A 21,357-nucleotide genomic window follows, 5' to 3' on the forward strand; every position below is an offset into this window, starting at 1 on the left:
TGAGGAGGAGTTGCATAGTTAGGTTATCTTGAAAAAGTGCATCCTTTTAATGCAGATTTCATGTCATTTCAGGAGACAATTTAATGCATCCTTGCTGAATAAAAGTATTAATTCCTTTAAAAAGGAAAAAAATATTTTAAATGTCTTTATTGTAAATTTCTAAAAAAAAAACAAAACAAAAAAAAAAAACACCGGCAAAGACACTGAGACAGTTTTACCCCAAAACCATGTGTGGGTTTGCCTTTTTTTCTCAATGTCATGATGTCTTCACTGTAACTTTTAAGCAATTTAATACTTAATGCTATTTACAGCAAAACAAAACTGAACAACTCATAGCGATTTCTACCAAAACCATGGCTGCCTTTTTTTCCACGTCATGATGGACACTTCATTCGCAGACATCTGGGCACATAAACGCAACAAAACAGGTTGCAGATTGCATGTCATTTCAGGAGATATTGCACTAAGATTAATACACTATGCTTGTCAACCTGTTTAGCAGGGAGGCCATTTAAATTGAATATTGTCATGGATATAGAAAAATACCATTCCACAGAAGCCCAGTGAGGTAATTCGATTAGGCTTCTAAAATGGGAAATATAACAGGAACTAGCTCACAACTCATACAAATCTGATTTTAAAAGACATTAATAGAGAGGCCTAATGGGAAAAATGCCAATTAAGCATTGATTGCCCTGAAATGAATTTTCTCAGTGTTATAGAAGAGATGTGCATGTTTGTGCATGCACGTTCCCAAAGCAAACGATCTGAGAGTGTGACCTCAGCCCTATATGACACATAAGCCTCCACAGGCGCTCTCTCTCTCTCTTTCTCTCTCTGTCACGCAGCTGTAGACGCTCGCCCATGGAGGGGATGACAACGCTATATATTAATTGAGGGTTTTCAGAAATAATAAAAATAACAATAAAAAATACATCTCCACCATATCTCTCCCACTCCTTCCGGCCCCACGCTGTCAAACTACATTAAGAGGTGCATGCAGAGAAAGAGCGAATGAGAGAGAGAGGCTGCAATGGAAGAGATGAGACACCGTTGCTCTATTGAAACAAGGTGCAGCCTAAACTGTTAAATTGCAGATTAAATGACGGCCACACTTCACTTGCTCTCTCCCATCATGCACACACACATGATGCCCACATTAATTTCATGCATTTCTGCTATTTGCAACCTTCTTGGCCTGCCAATTCTGCCTAATAGCAAGAGGCACTAAAACACCAGGGCCAGACAGACTCGGATCAAGAATGATGAACATCTCTTAGCAGTGAAAGACACATCTCCTCAGTCCTGACTTCACTGGATGGCTGAAACTTTTCATGCAGGAATCTGCTCATAGAAGAGCTCTAGATGACAGTGCGGCAAAGGGCCATGTTGATACAACTGGGTTGTGAAAAGTAGCAGAGAGCGTCAGTTGTATTAGGGCAAAATTATGTTTTATGGAGCAGAAGGCATTATTTAGGACAAGGGTTTATTCATTTTTCAATGCCAAGGGCCCAAACTATAATAGTACCCTAAAATATAATGACAGCTTTATAATTTCATGCATATACTGTCATAGTGGAAATAATCATAATCTGAACATGATTTTTGTAGCGTTTCAAGGGAAAAGAAAACTTTTTTTTTATGTAATAATGCCATCTTTGACAATACATTTAGGACATTTCTACACATGCACACTAGTGTTGTTTTTGTATTATGTATATACTATCATAGTATTTATTACTTTTATTTTTAAATTTTCAATTTTCATTTTAATTTTTAAGTTTTAGTAATTATGTTGTTTGCTTTTGTTATTTGTATTAGTTTCTCACCTAGATCAGACTAAAGGGCAGGGGCTGTGACTTTTTGGAGAGACACTGATAAAATGATGAACTTGTTACCATTCCTTCAGCATTTGCTGTTTTAGTAAAGATGTTCTCATGTAGGATTGTCAAGTGAAATCGATTCAAGAATTTGAGAGACCTTCACAAGGAATGGACTGAGGCTGGGGTCAAGGCATACAGACGTGTCAAGGAATTTGGCTACAGTTGTTGTATTCCTCTTGTTAAGCCATTCCTGAAACACAGACAACGTCAGAGGCCTCTTACCTGGGCTAAGGAGAAGAAGAACTGGACTGTTGCCCAGTGGTCCAAAGTCCTCTTTTCAGATGAGAGCAAGTTTTGTATTTCATTTGGAAACCAATGTCCTAAAGTCTGGAGGAAGGGGTGGAAAAGCTCATAACCCAAGTTGCTTGTAGTCCAGAGTTAAGTTTCCACAGTCTATGATGATTTTGGGGTTCAATGTCATCTGCTGGTGTTAGTCCATTGTGTTTTTTGAAAATCAAAGTCACTGCACCCGTTTACCAAGAAATTTTCGAGCACTTCATGCTTCCTTCTGCTCACCAGCTTTTTGAAAATGGTGATTTCATCTTCCAGCAGGATTAGGCACCTGCCTACACTGCCAAAAGCACCAAAAGTTGGTTAAATGACCATGGTGTTGGTGTGCTTGACTGGCCAGCAAACTCACCAGACTTGAACCTCATAGAGAATCTATGGGGTATTGTCAAGAGGAAAATGAGAAACAAGAGACCAAAAAATGCAGATGAGCTGAAGGCCACTGTCAAAGAAACCTGGGCTTCCATACCACCTCAGCAGTGCCACAAACTAATCAACTCCATTCCACGCTGAATTGAGGCAGTAATAAAAGCAAAAAGAGCACCTACCAAGTATTGAGTACATGTACAATAAATCAACATACTTTCCAGAATGCTAACAATTCACTAAACATTTTTTTTTATTGGTCTTATGAAGTAGGCTATTTGTTGAGATAGTGAATTGGTGGGTTTTTGTTAAATGTGAGACAAAATCATCACAATTAAAATAACCTGAGACTTAAACTACTTCCCAGCTGGCATTCGACTGACCTTAAACGTTTAAATGTGGTTGAAATAATGTCAGTTTAAGAAAAAACATTAATTCAACGTCAAAACAACGTTGAACACCAAATGGTTGAAATGGTGTTGTTAACTCACTATGGATTCAACATAGAAATATAAATAAAATTTGAGTTGTACGTCAAATCAACATTATTTTTACAACCATGACTTCTAAACATTTTGTTGAAATATGTCAGTAGAAAAATAACGTTGTTCCAACATCCAAACAATGCTGATCAATTAACTGTTGAAAAAGTGTTGATGCATGAATAATGATACAACGTTGAAAAATCAACTCTGAATTAAACGTTTGTTAAGTAACATTAATTCAACGTCAAAACAACGTTAAACACTAAATAGTTGAAGTGGTGTTGTTGACTCACTACGGATTCAACATAGAAATAAAAATACATTTTTGAGTTTTACGTCAAATCAACATTATTTTTACAACCATGACTTTTAAACATTTTGTTGAAATATATCAGTAGAAAAATAATGTTCCAACACCCAAACAATGCTGATCAATTAACTGTTGAAAAAGTGTTGATACATGAATAATGATACAACGTTGAAAGATCAACTCTGAATTAAACGTTTGTTTTTTCTGCAATAATGATATTTTGAATAGAAATAAGTCTTTATTTTTTTCATTATTTGGTTTAGTAATGGGTTGTTAGTGAATTAGTTATTTAATATTGAAGGGAATTTATACATTTGCAGACTCAGTACTAGGGTTAGGGTTTAGGTTAGGGTTAGAACTGAACTATTAAAATAATTCTAAGGGGCTTTAAGGCAATATACCTACAGGTGTACAGATGCTGTTCAAAAGCAGTGTATCATCCACACTCTCTGTCTGTCCTCCTAGACCTGAACATACCTGTCGGCAATATCTGTTTCTCAGAGTTAAAGCCTAACAATTTTAAAATTAGATCCATGTTTTTAAGAGAGACAATTTCTACTGGAACAATTTCTTTAATAATGTAAATTGGACTCAAGTTTGGTCATTACCTCAAAAATTCCTCCTCATAAGGTTATCCTACAAAGGTATTCCTACACAAATTTAAATTATTTAAAATGCTCTTTCTGTGAATGCTCCACTGAAACAATTTCTCATTTTTGGTCTTGCGGTGAAGATTTTCATTGCTGATAATATTTTAAAAACATTTTCTTTATCTTACAAACGTGATTTTTTTTTGTGTGTGTATTAAAGGATCGCTCTTTAAAAGAGTTTGGTTTTATTTTAAAATTTATTTTATTTCTATGTAAATTTCACATTCATAAATGCAAGGTAAAGCTCTCTTTTTATAGTGCTTGAAATTAAATGTAGATGTGATGTCAAAATCATAAAATAGTAAAGCAATTAAAGTAATTAATGCTCCTTTAACATTTTAACATAACATAAATAATAAAATATAATGAGTGCTGACCTAAAGTATAAATTGCATTGTAATCCTATGGAATTTTTATAATGTATATCTATTTTTTTTATTATGTTCTTCTTGTTGAGGCATGTGAATTATTTTTTGTTATATGAGATATGGCACATACTGTTGTTGACAATATAAAAGCATATAAAAGCCTTTTTTACTGAGAGCAATTATAAGGACTTGATTGGAGGACGGCGGTTGTCCATCACACAATTAAAGGCGGTGACTAGAACTGGATTCTATTGGCTCTTACGGTTCCAGAAAATTGCGCATGCACGAAGTGGGTCTGTGTCGTCATCTTCAGAACACATGGCCAAATATTTAAAATATGCACCAGAGAGGATGGGTGGCGGTGGCAGAAAAAAGGAAAGATAACCAGCCGTGTTCAATGTGGCCCAATGTTTGGGCCGTTCTTCTAGTTTGACGCGCGTTTGTGTGAAATGTTGGCACACTTGCCATAATAAAGCATGTTTCTTCATCAGTGAAATGTCTTTATTAATCTTCTTCCTGGTCTTGCTTTTACCAATTGGCTTTTCCTAGCTGACTCTGAATGTCCACAAACTTAGTGTTTATGTATCCATTTCAAGTGTTTGTTCTTGCTGTTGAACACATCAATACTTTAGTGAAAACAGTTTAACAAAATAAACTGTTGAAAAGCAGGACTTTAGTGACGTTGAAATTTTAACGTTGACTGGATTTGCAAAATCTAAACTAAAATCAATATTGATTCAATGTTGGCAAATTCACCTATGTTGAGAAACGTGATGTTGGAATGACGTTGCTATTTCAACGTTGATTGGATTTGCAAAATCTAAACTAAAATCAATATTGATTCAATGTTGGCAAATTCACCTATGTTGAGAAACATGACGTTGAAATGACGTTGCTATTTCAACGTTGATTAGATTGACGTTGGAATGACGTTGCTATTTCAACGTTGATTAGATTTGCAAAATCTAAACAAAATCCAATGGTTATCCAACACTGACGCCTGACGTTGATTCAACGCTGACTCTACGTTAAAATGCCAGCTGGGTTCAGTCGCGCACTGAATTTATTTAATACACGAGTTTCACAATTTGAGTTTGAATTACTGAAATAAATTATCTTTTCCACGACATTCTAATTTATTGAGATGCATCTGTATGTGTCGAGTTGACAGCTCCAGAAGTGCATTCGGTCAAAAGCTACAATGGCTCAACTATTCATCAGCTCCAGTGGCACAATCTGTGAGTGTGCTGTACATATAAGACAGTAATCAATCAAACAATCAATCACCAGCTAAGGTCATGGCTTAATATCAAAGATTGGTTGAAGATCAGATGTCTATAATCAGTTAGTATTTGGTAATATGTGTTTGAGTCAACAGCTCCAGTAGTGCAATCGGTCAAAAACTACAATGGTGCACCAAGACGTCAGCTCCAGTGGTAATGGCAATAGGGCAGCGCACGGTACTTATAACACAGTATTCAGCTGTTCAATGTAGTCAGCTCCAGTGGCGCAATCGCTCAGCGTGTGGTACTTATAAGACAGTATTCAGAAAAGCAATGCCGAGGTTGTAAGGTCGAGCCTCGCTCAGAGCAAGGTTTTAGAAAACGAGAGACATTTCAGTAGCAATGGACTTCATAGCCTAACATATACGATCAGTTGAACTTAAGATTTATGTTTTTACCTAGAAGAAAGATCACGGTGTAGTTTTGAAAATCAGTCTGACAAAAGACCATACTGTTCAGTAATATGCACTTGAGTCATCAGCTCCAGTGGTGCAATTGGTGAGCGCAATGTAGTTTCACTGTGTAGTTTTGAAAATCAGTCTGACTAAAGACCATACTGTTCAGTAATATGCAGTTGAGTCATCAGCTCCAGTGGTGCAATTGGTGAGCGCAATGTTTATAAGACAGTAATCAATCAAACAATCAATCACCAGCTAAGGTCATGGCTTAATATTAAAGATTGGTTGAAGAGCAGATGTCTGTAATCAGTTAGAGTTTGGTAATATGCATTTGAGTCAACAGCTCCAGTAGTGCAATCTGTCAAAAACTACAATGGCGCACCAAGACACAGCTCCAGTGGCGCAATCGGTCAGCACGCGGAACTTATAAAACAGTATTCAGCAGAGCAGTACCGAGGTTGTGAGTTCGCACCTCACCTGGAGCAAAGTTTAAGAAAGCTAGAGACATTTCAGTAGCAATGGACTTCATAGCCTAACATATACGATCAGTTGAAATCAAGATTTGTGTTTTTACCTAGAAGAAAGATCACGGTGTTGTTTTGAAAATCAGTCTGACTAAAGACCATACTGTTCAGTAATATGCAGTTGAGTCAACAGCTCCAGTAGTGCATTCGGTCAAAAGGTACAATGTCTCAACTAGTCATCAGCTCCAGTGGTGAAATCGGTAAGCGCGATGCTTATAAGACAGTAATCAATCAACCAATCAATCACCAGCTAAGGTCATGGCTTAATATTAAAGATTGGTTGAAAAGCAGATGTCTGTAATCAGTTAGTGTTTGGTAATATGCATTTGAGTCAACAGCTCCAATAGTGCAATCGGTCAAAATCTACAATGGTGCACCAAGATATCAGCTCCAGTGGAGCAATCGGTCAGTGCGTGGTACTTATAAGACAGTATTCAGCAGAGCAATGCTGAAGTTGTGAGTTCGAGCTTCACCTGGAGCAAGGTTTTAGAAAGCGAGTGAGATTTTAGTAGCAATGTACTTCATAGACTAAAATATACAATCAGTCGAAATTAAGATTCATGTTTTTACCTAGAAGACAGATCACGGTGTAGTTTTGAAAATCAGTCTGACTAAACACCATACTGTTCAGTAATATGTAGTTGAGTCAACAGCTCCAATAGTGCAATCGGTCAAAAACTACAATGGCGCATCAAGCTGTCAGCTCCAGTGGCGCAATCGGTCAGCGCGCGGTACTTATAAGACAGTATTCAGCAGAGCAATGCCGAGGTTGTGAGTTCGAGCATCACCTGGAGCAAGGTTTTAGAAAGCGAGAGACATTTCAGTAGCAATGGACTTCATAGCCTAACATATATGATCAGTTGAACTTAAGATTCACGTTTTTACCTAGAAGAAAGATCACGGTGTAGTTTTGAAAATCAGTCTGACTAAAGTCCATAGTGTTCAGTAATATGCAGTTGAGTCAACAGCTCCAGTAGTGCCTTCATTCAAAAGGTACAATGTTTAAACTAGTCAACAGCTCCAATAGTGCAATCGGTCAAAAACTACAATGGTGCCCCAAAACATCAGCTCCAGTGGCGCAATCGGTCAGCGCGTGGTACTTATAAGACAGTATTCAGCAGAGCAATGCCGAGGTTGTGAGTTCGAGCCTCACCTGGAGCAAGGTTTTAGAAAGCTAGAGACATTTCAGTAGCAATGGAGTTCATAGCCTAACATATACGATCAGTTGAAATCAAGATTCGTGTTTTTACCTAGAAGAAAGATCACGGTGTAGTTTTAAAAATCAGTCTGACTTAAGACCATACTGTTCAGTAATATGCAGTTGAGTCAACAGCTGCAGTAGTGCATACGGTCAAAAGGTACAATGTCCCAACTAGTCATGAGCTCCAGTGGTGCAATCGGTGAGCGCGATGCTTATAAGACAGTAATCAATCAAACAATCAATCACCAGCTAAGGTCATGGCTTAATATTAAAGATTGGTAGAAGAGCAGATGTCTGTAATCAGTTAGTGTTTGGTAATATGCATATGAGTCAACAGCTCTAGTAGTGCAATCGGTCAAAAACTACAATGGCGCATCACGATGTCAGCTCCAGCGGCGCAATCAGCCTGCGTGCGGTACTTATAAGACTGTGTTCAGCAGAGCAATGCCGATGTTGTGAGTTCGAGCCTCACATGGAGCAAGGTTTTAGAAAGCTAGAGACATTTCAGTAGAAATGGAGTTCATAGCCTGACATATACGATCAGTTGAAATCAAGATTCGTGTTTTTACCTAGAAGAAAGATCACGGTTTAGTTTCAAAAATCAGTCTGACTAAAGACCATACTGTTCAGTAATATGCAGTTAAGTCAACAGCTACAGTAGTGCATTCGGTCAAAAGGTACAATGTCTCAACTACGTTACTTATAAGACAGTATTCAGCAGATCAATGTAGTCAGCTCCAGTGGCGCGATCGCTCAGTGTGTGGTACTTATAAGACAGTATTCAGCAGAGCAATGCCTAGGTTGTGAGGTCGAGCCTCACCCAGAGCAAGGTTTTAGAAAGCGAGAGACATTTCAGTAGCATTGGACGTCATAGCCTAGCATATATGATCAGTTGAAATTAAGATTCATGTTTTTACCTAGAAGAAAGATCACGGTGTAGTTTTGAAAATCAGTCTGACTAAAGACCATACTGTTCAGTAATATGCAGTTGAGTCAACAGCTCCAGTAGTGCATTCGGTCAAAAGGTACAATTTCTCAACTAGTCGTCAGCTCCAGTGGTGCAATCGTTGAGGGCGATGCTTATAACACAGTAATCAATCAAACAATCAATCACCAGCTAAGTCATGGCTTAATATTAAAGATTGGTTGAAGAGCAGATGTCTGTAATCAGTTAGTGTTTGGTAATATGCACTTGAGTCAACGGCTCCAGTAGTGCAATCTGTCAAATGGTACAATGTTTCAACTAGTCAACAGCTCCAATAGTGCAATCGGTCAAAAACTACAATGGTGCCGCAAAACATCAGCTCCAGTGGCGCCAACGGTCAGCGCGCGGTACTTATAAGACAGTATTCAGCAGAGCAATGCCGAGGTTGTGAGTTCGAGTCTCACCTGGAGCATGGTTTTAGAAAGCTAGAGACATTTCAGTAGCAATGCAGTTCATAGCCTGACGTATACGATCAGTTGAAATCAAGATTCGTGTTTTTACCTAGAAGAAAGATCACGGTGTAGTTTTGAAAATCAGTCTGACTAAAGACCATACTGTTCAGTAATATGCAGTTGAGTCAACAGCTCCAGTAGTGCATTCGGTCAAAAGGTACAATGTTTCAACCAGTCAACAGCTCCAATAGTGCAATCGGTCAAAAACTACAATGGTGCCCCAAAACATCAGCTCCAGTGGCGCAATCGGTCATCGCGCGATACTTATAAGACAGTATTCCGCAGAGCAATGCCGAGGTTGTGAGTTCGAGCCTCACCTGGAGCAAGGTTTTAGAAAGCGAGAGACATTTCAGTAGCATTGGACGTCATAGCCTAACATATACGATCAGTTGAAATTAAGATTCGTGTTTTTACCTAGAAGAAAGATCACGGTGTAGTTTTGAAAATCAGTCTGACTAAAGACCATACTGTTCAGTAATATGCAGTTGAGTCAACAGCTCCAGTAGTGCATTCGGTCAAAAGGTACAATTTCTCAACTAGTCGTCAGCTCCAGTGGTGCAATCGTTGAGCGCGATGCTTATAACACAGTAATCAATCAAACAATCAATCACCAGCTAAGTCATGGCTTAATATTAAAGATTGGTTGAAGAGCAGATGTCTGTAATCAGTTAGTGTTTGGTTATATGCACTTGAGTCAACAGCTCCAGTAGTGCAATCTGTCAAATGGTACAATGTTTCAACTAGTCAACAGCTCCAATAGTGCAATCGGTCAAAAACTACAATGGTGCCGCAAAACATCAGCTCCAGTGGCGCCAACGGTCAGCGCGCGGTACTTATAAGACAGTATTCAGCAGAGCAATGCCGAGGTTGTGAGTTCGAGTCTCACCTGGAGCATGGTTTTAGAAAGCTAGAGACATTTCAGTAGCAATGCAGTTCATAGCCTGACGTATACGATCAGTTGAAATCAAGATTCGTGTTTTTACCTAGAAGAAAGATCACAGTGTAGTTTTGAAAATCAGTCTGACTAAAGACCATACTGTTCAGTAATATGCAGTTGAGTCAACAGCTCCAGTAGTGCATTCGGTCAAAAGGTACAATGTTTCAACTAGTCAACAGCTCCAATAGTGCAATCGGTCAAAAACTACAATGGTGCCGCAAAACATCAGCTCCAGTGGCGCCAACGGTCAGCGCGCGGTACTTATAAGACAGTATTCAGCAGAGCAATGCCGAGGTTGTGAGTTCGAGTCTCACCTGGAGCATGGTTTTAGAAAGCTAGAGACATTTCAGTAGCAATGCAGTTCATAGCCTGACGTATACGATCAGTTGAAATCAAGATTCGTGTTTTTACCTAGAAGAAAGATCACGGTGTAGTTTTGAAAATCAGTCTGACTAAAGACCATACTGTTCAGTAATATGCAGTTGAGTCAACAGCTCCAGTAGTGCCTTCATTCAAAAGGTACAATGTTTCAACTAGTCAACAGCTCCAATAGTGCAATCGGTCAAAAACTACAATGGTGCCGCAAAACATCAGCTCCAGTGGCGCCAACGGTCAGCGCGCGGTACTTATAAGACAGTATTCAGCAGAGCAATGCCGAGGTTGTGAGTTCGAGTCTCACCTGGAGCATGGTTTTAGAAAGCTAGAGACATTTCAGTAGCAATGCAGTTCATAGCCTGATGTATACGATCAGTTGAAATCAAGATTCGTGTTTTTACCTAGAAGAAAGATCACAGTGTAGTTTTGAAAATCAGTCTGACTAAAGACCATACTGTTCAGTAATATGCAGTTGAGTCAACAGCTCCAGTAGTGCATTCGGTCAAAAGGTACAATGTTTCAACTAGTCAACAGCTCCAATAGTGCAATCGGTCAAAAACTACAATGGTGCCGCAAAACATCAGCTCCAGTGGCGCCAACGGTCAGCGCGCGGTACTTATAAGACAGTATTCAGCAGAGCAATGCCGAGGTTGTGAGTTCGAGTCTCACCTGGAGCATGGTTTTAGAAAGCTAGAGACATTTCAGTAGCAATGGAGTTCATAGCCTAACATATACGATCAGTTGAAATCAAGATTCGTGTTTTTACCTAGAAGAAAGATCACGGTGTAGTTTTAAAAATCAGTCTGACTTAAGACCATACTGTTCAGTAATATGCAGTTGAGTCAACAGCTCCAATAGTGCAATCGGTCAAAAACTATATAAATATAAAAGCATATAAAAGCCTAGTAAAAGCATATAAAAGCCTTTTTTACTGAGAGCAATTATAAGGACTTGATTGGAGGACGGCGGTTGTCCATCACACAATTAAAGGCGGTGACTAGAACTGGATTCTATTGGCTCTTACGGTTCCAGAAAATTGCGCATGCACGAAGTGGGTCTGTGTCGTCATCTTCAGAACACATGGCCAAATATTTAAAATATGCACCAGAGAGGATGGGTGGCGGTGGCAGAAAAAAGGAAAGATAACCAGCCGTGTTCAATGTGGCCCAATGTTTGGGCCGTTCTTCTAGTTTGACGCGCGTTTGTGTGAAATGTTGGCACACTTGCCATAATAAAGCATGTTTCTTCATCAGTGAAATGTCTTTATTAATCTTCTTCCTGGTCTTGCTTTTACCAATTGGCTTTTCCTAGCTGACTCTGAATGTCCACAAACTTAGTGTTTATGTATCCATTTCAAGTGTTTGTTCTTGCTGTTGAACACATCAATACTTTAGTGAAAACAGTTTAACAAAATAAACTGTTGAAAAGCAGGACTTTAGTGACGTTGAAATTTTAACGTTGACTGGATTTGCAAAATCTAAACTAAAATCAATATTGATTCAATGTTGGCAAATTCACCTATGTTGAGAAACGTGATGTTGGAATGACGTTGCTATTTCAACGTTGATTGGATTTGCAAAATCTAAACTAAAATCAATATTGATTCAATGTTGGCAAATTCACCTATGTTGAGAAACATGACGTTGAAATGACGTTGCTATTTCAACGTTGATTAGATTGACGTTGGAATGACGTTGCTATTTCAACGTTGATTAGATTTGCAAAATCTAAACAAAATCCAATGGTTATCCAACACTGACGCCTGACGTTGATTCAACGCTGACTCTACGTTAAAATGCCAGCTGGGTTCAGTCGCGCACTGAATTTATTTAATACACGAGTTTCACAATTTGAGTTTGAATTACTGAAATAAATTATCTTTTCCACGACATTCTAATTTATTGAGATGCATCTGTATGTGTCGAGTTGACAGCTCCAGAAGTGCATTCGGTCAAAAGCTACAATGGCTCAACTATTCATCAGCTCCAGTGGCACAATCTGTGAGTGTGCTGTACATATAAGACAGTAATCAATCAAACAATCAATCACCAGCTAAGGTCATGGCTTAATATCAAAGATTGGTTGAAGATCAGATGTCTATAATCAGTTAGTATTTGGTAATATGTGTTTGAGTCAACAGCTCCAGTAGTGCAATCGGTCAAAAACTACAATGGTGCACCAAGACGTCAGCTCCAGTGGTAATGGCAATAGGGCAGCGCACGGTACTTATAACACAGTATTCAGCTGTTCAATGTAGTCAGCTCCAGTGGCGCAATCGCTCAGCGTGTGGTACTTATAAGACAGTATTCAGAAAAGCAATGCCGAGGTTGTAAGGTCGAGCCTCGCTCAGAGCAAGGTTTTAGAAAACGAGAGACATTTCAGTAGCAATGGACTTCATAGCCTAACATATACGATCAGTTGAACTTAAGATTTATGTTTTTACCTAGAAGAAAGATCACGGTGTAGTTTTGAAAATCAGTCTGACAAAAGACCATACTGTTCAGTAATATGCACTTGAGTCATCAGCTCCAGTGGTGCAATTGGTGAGCGCAATGTAGTTTCACTGTGTAGTTTTGAAAATCAGTCTGACTAAAGACCATACTGTTCAGTAATATGCAGTTGAGTCATCAGCTCCAGTGGTGCAATTGGTGAGCGCAATGTTTATAAGACAGTAATCAATCAAACAATCAATCACCAGCTAAGGTCATGGCTTAATATTAAAGATTGGTTGAAGAGCAGATGTCTGTAATCAGTTAGAGTTTGGTAATATGCATTTGAGTCAACAGCTCCAGTAGTGCAATCTGTCAAAAACTACAATGGCGCACCAAGACACAGCTCCAGTGGCGCAATCGGTCAGCACGCGGAACTTATAAAACAGTATTCAGCAGAGCAGTACCGAGGTTGTGAGTTCGCACCTCACCTGGAGCAAAGTTTAAGAAAGCTAGAGACATTTCAGTAGCAATGGACTTCATAGCCTAACATATACGATCAGTTGAAATCAAGATTTGTGTTTTTACCTAGAAGAAAGATCACGGTGTTGTTTTGAAAATCAGTCTGACTAAAGACCATACTGTTCAGTAATATGCAGTTGAGTCAACAGCTCCAGTAGTGCATTCGGTCAAAAGGTACAATGTCTCAACTAGTCATCAGCTCCAGTGGTGAAATCGGTAAGCGCGATGCTTATAAGACAGTAATCAATCAACCAATCAATCACCAGCTAAGGTCATGGCTTAATATTAAAGATTGGTTGAAAAGCAGATGTCTGTAATCAGTTAGTGTTTGGTAATATGCATTTGAGTCAACAGCTCCAATAGTGCAATCGGTCAAAATCTACAATGGTGCACCAAGATATCAGCTCCAGTGGAGCAATCGGTCAGTGCGTGGTACTTATAAGACAGTATTCAGCAGAGCAATGCTGAAGTTGTGAGTTCGAGCTTCACCTGGAGCAAGGTTTTAGAAAGCGAGTGAGATTTTAGTAGCAATGTACTTCATAGACTAAAATATACAATCAGTCGAAATTAAGATTCATGTTTTTACCTAGAAGACAGATCACGGTGTAGTTTTGAAAATCAGTCTGACTAAACACCATACTGTTCAGTAATATGTAGTTGAGTCAACAGCTCCAATAGTGCAATCGGTCAAAAACTACAATGGCGCATCAAGCTGTCAGCTCCAGTGGCGCAATCGGTCAGCGCGCGGTACTTATAAGACAGTATTCAGCAGAGCAATGCCGAGGTTGTGAGTTCGAGCATCACCTGGAGCAAGGTTTTAGAAAGCGAGAGACATTTCAGTAGCAATGGACTTCATAGCCTAACATATATGATCAGTTGAACTTAAGATTCACGTTTTTACCTAGAAGAAAGATCACGGTGTAGTTTTGAAAATCAGTCTGACTAAAGTCCATAGTGTTCAGTAATATGCAGTTGAGTCAACAGCTCCAGTAGTGCCTTCATTCAAAAGGTACAATGTTTAAACTAGTCAACAGCTCCAATAGTGCAATCGGTCAAAAACTACAATGGTGCCCCAAAACATCAGCTCCAGTGGCGCAATCGGTCAGCGCGTGGTACTTATAAGACAGTATTCAGCAGAGCAATGCTGAGGTTGTGAGTTCGAGCCTCACCTGGAGCAAGGTTTTAGAAAGCTAGAGACATTTCAGTAGCAATGGAGTTCATAGCCTAACATATACGATCAGTTGAAATCAAGATTCGTGTTTTTACCTAGAAGAAAGATCACGGTGTAGTTTTAAAAATCAGTCTGACTTAAGACCATACTGTTCAGTAATATGCAGTTGAGTCAACAGCTGCAGTAGTGCATACGGTCAAAAGGTACAATGTCCCAACTAGTCATGAGCTCCAGTGGTGCAATCGGTGAGCGCGATGCTTATAAGACAGTAATCAATCAAACAATCAATCACCAGCTAAGGTCATGGCTTAATATTAAAGATTGGTAGAAGAGCAGATGTCTGTAATCAGTTAGTGTTTGGTAATATGCATATGAGTCAACAGCTCTAGTAGTGCAATCGGTCAAAAACTACAATGGCGCATCACGATGTCAGCTCCAGCGGCGCAATCAGCCTGCGTGCGGTACTTATAAGACTGTGTTCAGCAGAGCAATGCCGATGTTGTGAGTTCGAGCCTCACATGGAGCAAGGTTTTAGAAAGCTAGAGACATTTCAGTAGAAATGGAGTTCATAGCCTGACATATACGATCAGTTGAAATCAAGATTCGTGTTTTTACCTAGAAGAAAGATCACGGTTTAGTTTCAAAAATCAGTCTGACTAAAGACCATACTGTTCAGTAATATGCAGTTAAGTCAACAGCTACAGTAGTGCATTCGGTCAAAAGGTACAATGTCTCAACTACGTTACTTATAAGACAGTATTCAGCAGATCAATGTAGTCAGCTCCAGTGGCGCGATCGCTCAGTGTGTGGTACTTATAAGACAGTATTCAGCAGAGCAATGCCTAGGTTGTGAGGTCGAGCCTCACCCAGAGCAAGGTTTTAGAAAGCGAGAGACATTTCAGTAGCATTGGACGTCATAGCCTAGCATATATGATCAGTTGAAATTAAGATTCATGTTTTTACCTAGAAGAAAGATCACGGTGTAGTTTTGAAAATCAGTCTGACTAAAGACCATACTGTTCAGTAATATGCAGTTGAGTCAACAGCTCCAGTAGTGCATTCGGTCAAAAGGTACAATTTCTCAACTAGTCGTCAGCTCCAGTGGTGCAATCGTTGAGCGCGATGCTTATAACACAGTAATCAATCAAACAATCAATCACCAGCTAAGTCATGGCTTAATATTAAAGATTGGTTGAAGAGCAGATGTCTGTAATCAGTTAGTGTTTGGTAATATGCACTTGAGTCAACGGCTCCAGTAGTGCAATCTGTCAAATGGTACAATGTTTCAACTAGTCAACAGCTCCAATAGTGCAATCGGTCAAAAACTACAATGGTGCCGCAAAACATCAGCTCCAGTGGCGCCAACGGTCAGCGCGCGGTACTTATAAGACAGTATTCAGCAGAGCAATGCCGAGGTTGTGAGTTCGAGTCTCACCTGGAGCATGGTTTTAGAAAGCTAGAGACATTTCAGTAGCAATGCAGTTCATAGCCTGACGTATACGATCAGTTGAAATCAAGATTCGTGTTTTTACCTAGAAGAAAGATCACGGTGTAGTTTTGAAAATCAGTCTGACTAAAGACCATACTGTTCAGTAATATGCAGTTGAGTCAACAGCTCCAGTAGTGCATTCGGTCAAAAGGTACAATGTTTCAACCAGTCAACAGCTCCAATAGTGCAATCGGTCAAAAACTACAATGGTGCCCCAAAACATCAGCTCCAGTGGCGCAATCGGTCATCGCGCGATACTTATAAGACAGTATTCAGCAGAGCAATGCCGAGGTTGTGAGTTCGAGCCTCACCTGGAGCAAGGTTTTAGAAAGCGAGAGACATTTCAGTAGCATTGGACGTCATAGCCTAACATATACGATCAGTTGAAATTAAGATTCGTGTTTTTACCTAGAAGAAAGATCACGGTGTAGTTTTGAAAATCAGTCTGACTAAAGACCATACTGTTCAGTAATATGCAGTTGAGTCAACAGCTCCAGTAGTGCATTCGGTCAAAAGGTACAATTTCTCAACTAGTCGTCAGCTCCAGTGGTGCAATCGTTGAGCGCGATGCTTATAACACAGTAATCAATCAAACAATCAATCACCAGCTAAGTCATGGCTTAATATTAAAGATTGGTTGAAGAGCAGATGTCTGTAATCAGTTAGTGTTTGGTAATATGCACTTGAGTCAACAGCTCCAGTAGTGCAATCTGTCAAATGGTACAATGTTTCAACTAGTCAACAGCTCCAATAGTGCAATCGGTCAAAAACTACAATGGTGCCGCAAAACATCAGCTCCAGTGGCGCCAACGGTCAGCGCGCGGTACTTATAAGACAGTATTCAGCAGAGCAATGCCGAGGTTGTGAGTTCGAGTCTCACCTGGAGCATGGTTTTAGAAAGCTAGAGACATTTCAGTAGCAATGCAGTTCATAGCCTGACGTATACGATCAGTTGAAATCAAGATTCGTGTTTTTACCTAGAAGAAAGATCACAGTGTAGTTTTGAAAATCAGTCTGACTAAAGACCATACTGTTCAGTAATATGCAGTTGAGTCAACAGCTCCAGTAGTGCATTCGGTCAAAAGGTACAATGTTTCAACTAGTCAACAGCTCCAATAGTGCAATCGGTCAAAAACTACAATGGTGCCGCAAAACATCAGCTCCAGTGGCGCCAACGGTCAGCGCGCGGTACTTATAAGACAGTATTCAGCAGAGCAATGCCGAGGTTGTGAGTTCGAGTCTCACCTGGAGCATGGTTTTAGAAAGCTAGAGACATTTCAGTAGCAATGCAGTTCATAGCCTGACGTATACGATCAGTTGAAATCAAGATTCGTGTTTTTACCTAGAAGAAAGATCACGGTGTAGTTTTGAAAATCAGTCTGACTAAAGACCATACTGTTCATTAATATGCAGTTGAGTCAACAGCTCCAGTAGTGCCTTCATTCAAAAGGTACAATGTTTCAACTAGTCAACAGCTCCAATAGTGCAATCGGTCAAAAACTACAATGGTGCCGCAAAACATCAGCTCCAGTGGCGCCAACGGTCAGCGCGCGGTACTTATAAGACAGTATTCAGCAGAGCAATGCCGAGGTTGTGAGTTCGAGTCTCACCTGGAGCATGGTTTTAGAAAGCTAGAGACATTTCAGTAGCAATGCAGTTCATAGCCTGATGTATACGATCAGTTGAAATCAAGATTCGTGTTTTTACCTAGAAGAAAGATCACAGTGTAGTTTTGAAAATCAGTCTGACTAAAGACCATACTGTTCAGTAATATGCAGTTGAGTCAACAGCTCCAGTAGTGCATTCGGTCAAAAGGTACAATGTTTCAACTAGTCAACAGCTCCAATAGTGCAATCGGTCAAAAACTACAATGGTGCCGCAAAACATCAGCTCCAGTGGCGCCAACGGTCAGCGCGCGGTACTTATAAGACAGTATTCAGCAGAGCAATGCCGAGGTTGTGAGTTCGAGTCTCACCTGGAGCATGGTTTTAGAAAGCTAGAGACATTTCAGTAGCAATGCAGTTCATAGCCTGACGTATGCGATCAGTTGAAATCAAGATTCGTGTTTTTACCTAGAAGAAAGATCACGGTGTAGTTTTGAAAATCAGTCTGACTAAAGACCATACTGTTCAGTAATATGCAGTTGAGTCAACAGCTCCAGTAGTGCATTCGGTCAAAAGGTACAATGTTTCAACTAGTCAACAGCTCCAATAGTGCAATCGGTCAAAAACTACAATGGTGCCCCAAAACATCAGCTCCAGTGGCGCAATCGGTCAGCGCGCGGTACTTATAAGACAGTATTCAGCAGAGCAATGCCGAGGTTGTGAGTTCGAGCCTCACCTGGAGCAAGGTTTTAGAAAGCTAGAGACATTTCAGTAGCAATGGACTTCATAGCCTAACATATACGATCAGTTGAAATCAAGATTTGTGTTTTTACCTAGAAGAAAGATCACGGTGTTGTTTTGAAAATCAGTCTGACTAAAGACCATACTGTTCAGTAATATGCAGTTGAGTCAACAGCTCCAGTAGTGCATTCGGTCAAAAGGTACAATGTCTCAACTAGTCATCAGCTCCAGTGGTGAAATCGGTAAGCGCGATGCTTATAAGACAGTAATCAATCAACCAATCAATCACCAGCTAAGGTCATGGCTTAATATTAAAGATTGGTTGAAGAGCAGATGTCTGTAATCAGTTAGTGTTTGGTAATATGCATTTGAGTCAACAGCTCCAATAGTGCAATCGGTCAAAATCTACAATGGTGCACCAAGATGTCAGCTCCAGTGGAGCAATCGGTCAGCGCGTGGTACTTATAAGACAGTATTCAGCAGAGCAATGCCGAGGTTGTGAGTTCGAGCCTTACCAGGAGCAAGGTTATAGAAAGCTAGAGACATTTCAGTAGCATTGGACGTCATAGCCTAACATATACGATCAGTTGAAATTAAGATTCATGTTTTTACCTAGAAGAAAGATCACGGTGTAGTTTTGAAAATCAGTCTGACTAAAGACCATACTGTTCAGTAATATGCAGTTGAGTCAACAGCTCCAGTAGTGCATTCGGTCAAAAGGTACAATTTCTCAACTAGTCGTCAGCTCCAGTGGTGCAATCGTTGAGCGCGATGCTTATAACACAGTAATCAATCAAACAATCAATCACCAGCTAAGTCATGGCTTAATATTAAAGATTGGTTGAAGAGCAGATGTCTGTAATCAGTTAGTGTTTGGTAATATGCACTTGAGTCAACAGCTCCAGTAGTGCAATCTGTCAAATGGTACAATGTTTCAACTAGTCAACAGCTCCAATAGTGCAATCGGTCAAAAACTACAATGGTGCCACAAAACATCAGCTCCAGTGGCGCCAACGGTCAGCGCGCGATACTTATAAGACAGTATTCAGCAGAGCAATGCCGAGGTTGTGAGTTCGAGTCTCACCTGGAGCAAGATTTTAGAAAGCTAGAGACATTTCAGTAGCAATGCAGTTCATAGCCTGACGTATACGATCAGTTGAAATCAAGATTCGTGTTTTTACCTAGAAGAAAGATCACGGTGTAGTTTTGAAAATCAGTCTGACTAAAGACCATACTGTTCAGTAATATGCAGTTGAGTCAACAGCTCCAGTAGTGCATTCGGTCAAAAGGTACAATGTTTCAACTAGTCAACAGCTCCAATAGTGCAATCGGTCAAAAACTACAATGGTGCCCCAAAACATCAGCTCCAGTGGCGCAATTGGTCAGCGCGCGGTACTTATAAGACAGTATTCAGCAGAGCAATGCCGAGGTTGTGAGTTCGAGCCTCACCTGGAGCAAGGTTTTAGAAAGCTAGAGACATTTCAGTAGCAATGGAGTTCATAGCCTGACGTATACGATCAGTTGAAATCAAGATTCGTGTTTTTACCTAGAAGAAAGATCACGGTGTAGTTTTGAAAATCAGTCTGACTAAAGACCATACTGTTCAGTAATATGCAGTTGAGTCAACAGCTCCAGTAGTGCATTCGGTCAAAAGGTACAATGTCTCAACTAGTCATCAGCTCCAGTGGTGCAATCGGTAAGCGCGATGCTTATAAGACAGCAATCAATCAACCAATCAATCACCAGCTAAGGTCATGGCTTAATATTAAAGATTGGTTGAAGAGCAGATGTCTGTAATCAGTTAGTGTTTGGTAATATGTATTTGAGTCAACAGCTCCAATAGCGCAATCGGTCAAAATCTACAATGGTGCACCAAGCTGTCAGCTCCAGTGGCGCAATCGGTCAGCGTGCGGTACTTATAAGCCACTATTCAGTAGAGCAATGCCGAGGTTGTGAGTTCGAGCCTCACCTGGAGCAAGGTTTTAGAAAGCTAGAGACATTTCAGTAGCAATGGAGTTCATAGACTGACATATACGATCAGTTGAAATCAAGATTTGTGTTTTTACCTAGAAGAAAGATCACGGTGTAGTTTCGAAAATCAGTCTGACTAAAACCATACTGTTTAGTAATATGCAGTTAAGTCAACAGCTGCAGTAGTGCATTCGGTCAAAAGGTACAATGTCTCAACTACGTTACTTATAAGACAGTATTCAGCTGATCAATGTAGTCAGCTCCAGTGGCGCAATCGGTCAGCGTGCGGTACTTATAAGACAGTATTCAGCTGATCAATGTAGTCAGCTCCAGTGGCGCAATCAGTCAGCGTGCGGTACTTATAAGACAGTATTCAGCAGAGCAATGCCTAGGTTGTGAAGTCGAGCCTCACCCAGAGCAAGGTTTTAGAAAGCGAGAGACATTTCAGTAGCAATGTACTTCATAGCCTAACATATACGATCAGTTGAAATTAAGATTCATGTTTTTCCCTAGAAGAAAGATCACAGTGTAGTTTTGAAAATCAGTCTGACTAAAGACCATACTGTTCAGTAATATGTAGTTGAGTCAACAGCTCCAGTAGTGCATTCAGTCAAAAGGTACAATTTCTCAACTAGTCATGGGCTCCAGTGGTGCAATCGGTGAGCGCGATGCTTATAACACAGTAATCAATCAAACAATCAATCACCAGCTAAGGTCATGGCTTAATATTAAAGATTGGTTGAAGAGCAGATGTCTGTAATCAGTTAGTGTTTGGTAATATGCATTTGAGTCAACAGCTCCAGTAGTGCAATCGGTCAAAAACTACAATGGCGCATCACAAAGACATCTCCAATGGCGCAATCAGCCAGCGCGGTACTTATAAGACAGTATTCAGCAGAGCAATGCCGAAGTTGTGAGTTCGAGC

At 40.0% G+C, this 21,357-nt stretch overlaps 20 non-coding genes across 20 annotated transcripts; all 20 read left to right on the forward strand.

The window, feature by feature from the left end:
- Nucleotides 1–7,257: 7,257 nt before the first annotated feature.
- On the forward strand, nucleotides 7,258–7,351 carry trnai-uau (transfer RNA isoleucine (anticodon UAU)). Its single transcript has 2 exons — nucleotides 7,258–7,295; nucleotides 7,316–7,351. It is a non-coding gene; the product is annotated as a tRNA-Ile (tRNA).
- A 271-nt stretch (nucleotides 7,352–7,622) lies between these two features.
- Nucleotides 7,623–7,716, forward strand: trnai-uau (transfer RNA isoleucine (anticodon UAU)). Its single transcript has 2 exons — nucleotides 7,623–7,660; nucleotides 7,681–7,716. It is a non-coding gene; the product is annotated as a tRNA-Ile (tRNA).
- A 1,343-nt stretch (nucleotides 7,717–9,059) lies between these two features.
- Nucleotides 9,060–9,153, forward strand: trnai-uau (transfer RNA isoleucine (anticodon UAU)). The gene is made up of 2 exons: nucleotides 9,060–9,097; nucleotides 9,118–9,153. It is a non-coding gene; the product is annotated as a tRNA-Ile (tRNA).
- Nucleotides 9,154–9,424: 271 nt separating this feature from the next.
- Nucleotides 9,425–9,518, forward strand: trnai-uau (transfer RNA isoleucine (anticodon UAU)). Its single transcript has 2 exons — nucleotides 9,425–9,462; nucleotides 9,483–9,518. It is a non-coding gene; the product is annotated as a tRNA-Ile (tRNA).
- Nucleotides 9,519–9,993: 475 nt separating this feature from the next.
- Nucleotides 9,994–10,087, forward strand: trnai-uau (transfer RNA isoleucine (anticodon UAU)). The gene is made up of 2 exons: nucleotides 9,994–10,031; nucleotides 10,052–10,087. It is a non-coding gene; the product is annotated as a tRNA-Ile (tRNA).
- Nucleotides 10,088–10,358: 271 nt separating this feature from the next.
- On the forward strand, nucleotides 10,359–10,452 carry trnai-uau (transfer RNA isoleucine (anticodon UAU)). Its single transcript has 2 exons — nucleotides 10,359–10,396; nucleotides 10,417–10,452. It is a non-coding gene; the product is annotated as a tRNA-Ile (tRNA).
- Nucleotides 10,453–10,723: 271 nt separating this feature from the next.
- On the forward strand, nucleotides 10,724–10,817 carry trnai-uau (transfer RNA isoleucine (anticodon UAU)). Its single transcript has 2 exons — nucleotides 10,724–10,761; nucleotides 10,782–10,817. It is a non-coding gene; the product is annotated as a tRNA-Ile (tRNA).
- Nucleotides 10,818–11,088: 271 nt separating this feature from the next.
- trnai-uau (transfer RNA isoleucine (anticodon UAU)) lies at nucleotides 11,089–11,182 on the forward strand. The gene is made up of 2 exons: nucleotides 11,089–11,126; nucleotides 11,147–11,182. It is a non-coding gene; the product is annotated as a tRNA-Ile (tRNA).
- Nucleotides 11,183–14,174: 2,992 nt separating this feature from the next.
- On the forward strand, nucleotides 14,175–14,268 carry trnai-uau (transfer RNA isoleucine (anticodon UAU)). The gene is made up of 2 exons: nucleotides 14,175–14,212; nucleotides 14,233–14,268. It is a non-coding gene; the product is annotated as a tRNA-Ile (tRNA).
- A 271-nt stretch (nucleotides 14,269–14,539) lies between these two features.
- On the forward strand, nucleotides 14,540–14,633 carry trnai-uau (transfer RNA isoleucine (anticodon UAU)). The gene is made up of 2 exons: nucleotides 14,540–14,577; nucleotides 14,598–14,633. It is a non-coding gene; the product is annotated as a tRNA-Ile (tRNA).
- Nucleotides 14,634–15,976: 1,343 nt separating this feature from the next.
- Nucleotides 15,977–16,070, forward strand: trnai-uau (transfer RNA isoleucine (anticodon UAU)). The gene is made up of 2 exons: nucleotides 15,977–16,014; nucleotides 16,035–16,070. It is a non-coding gene; the product is annotated as a tRNA-Ile (tRNA).
- A 271-nt stretch (nucleotides 16,071–16,341) lies between these two features.
- trnai-uau (transfer RNA isoleucine (anticodon UAU)) lies at nucleotides 16,342–16,435 on the forward strand. Its single transcript has 2 exons — nucleotides 16,342–16,379; nucleotides 16,400–16,435. It is a non-coding gene; the product is annotated as a tRNA-Ile (tRNA).
- A 475-nt stretch (nucleotides 16,436–16,910) lies between these two features.
- On the forward strand, nucleotides 16,911–17,004 carry trnai-uau (transfer RNA isoleucine (anticodon UAU)). The gene is made up of 2 exons: nucleotides 16,911–16,948; nucleotides 16,969–17,004. It is a non-coding gene; the product is annotated as a tRNA-Ile (tRNA).
- Nucleotides 17,005–17,275: 271 nt separating this feature from the next.
- On the forward strand, nucleotides 17,276–17,369 carry trnai-uau (transfer RNA isoleucine (anticodon UAU)). The gene is made up of 2 exons: nucleotides 17,276–17,313; nucleotides 17,334–17,369. It is a non-coding gene; the product is annotated as a tRNA-Ile (tRNA).
- Nucleotides 17,370–17,640: 271 nt separating this feature from the next.
- trnai-uau (transfer RNA isoleucine (anticodon UAU)) lies at nucleotides 17,641–17,734 on the forward strand. The gene is made up of 2 exons: nucleotides 17,641–17,678; nucleotides 17,699–17,734. It is a non-coding gene; the product is annotated as a tRNA-Ile (tRNA).
- A 271-nt stretch (nucleotides 17,735–18,005) lies between these two features.
- On the forward strand, nucleotides 18,006–18,099 carry trnai-uau (transfer RNA isoleucine (anticodon UAU)). The gene is made up of 2 exons: nucleotides 18,006–18,043; nucleotides 18,064–18,099. It is a non-coding gene; the product is annotated as a tRNA-Ile (tRNA).
- A 271-nt stretch (nucleotides 18,100–18,370) lies between these two features.
- Nucleotides 18,371–18,464, forward strand: trnai-uau (transfer RNA isoleucine (anticodon UAU)). The gene is made up of 2 exons: nucleotides 18,371–18,408; nucleotides 18,429–18,464. It is a non-coding gene; the product is annotated as a tRNA-Ile (tRNA).
- Nucleotides 18,465–19,459: 995 nt separating this feature from the next.
- On the forward strand, nucleotides 19,460–19,553 carry trnai-uau (transfer RNA isoleucine (anticodon UAU)). The gene is made up of 2 exons: nucleotides 19,460–19,497; nucleotides 19,518–19,553. It is a non-coding gene; the product is annotated as a tRNA-Ile (tRNA).
- Nucleotides 19,554–19,824: 271 nt separating this feature from the next.
- On the forward strand, nucleotides 19,825–19,918 carry trnai-uau (transfer RNA isoleucine (anticodon UAU)). Its single transcript has 2 exons — nucleotides 19,825–19,862; nucleotides 19,883–19,918. It is a non-coding gene; the product is annotated as a tRNA-Ile (tRNA).
- Nucleotides 19,919–20,344: 426 nt separating this feature from the next.
- Nucleotides 20,345–20,438, forward strand: trnai-uau (transfer RNA isoleucine (anticodon UAU)). Its single transcript has 2 exons — nucleotides 20,345–20,382; nucleotides 20,403–20,438. It is a non-coding gene; the product is annotated as a tRNA-Ile (tRNA).
- The last annotated feature ends 919 nt before the right edge of the window (nucleotides 20,439–21,357 follow it).

Source organism: Carassius carassius, chromosome 34 (assembly GCF_963082965.1).
Source record: "Carassius carassius chromosome 34, fCarCar2.1, whole genome shotgun sequence".
In the NCBI taxonomy this organism is placed as follows: Eukaryota; Metazoa; Chordata; class Actinopteri; order Cypriniformes; family Cyprinidae; genus Carassius; species Carassius carassius.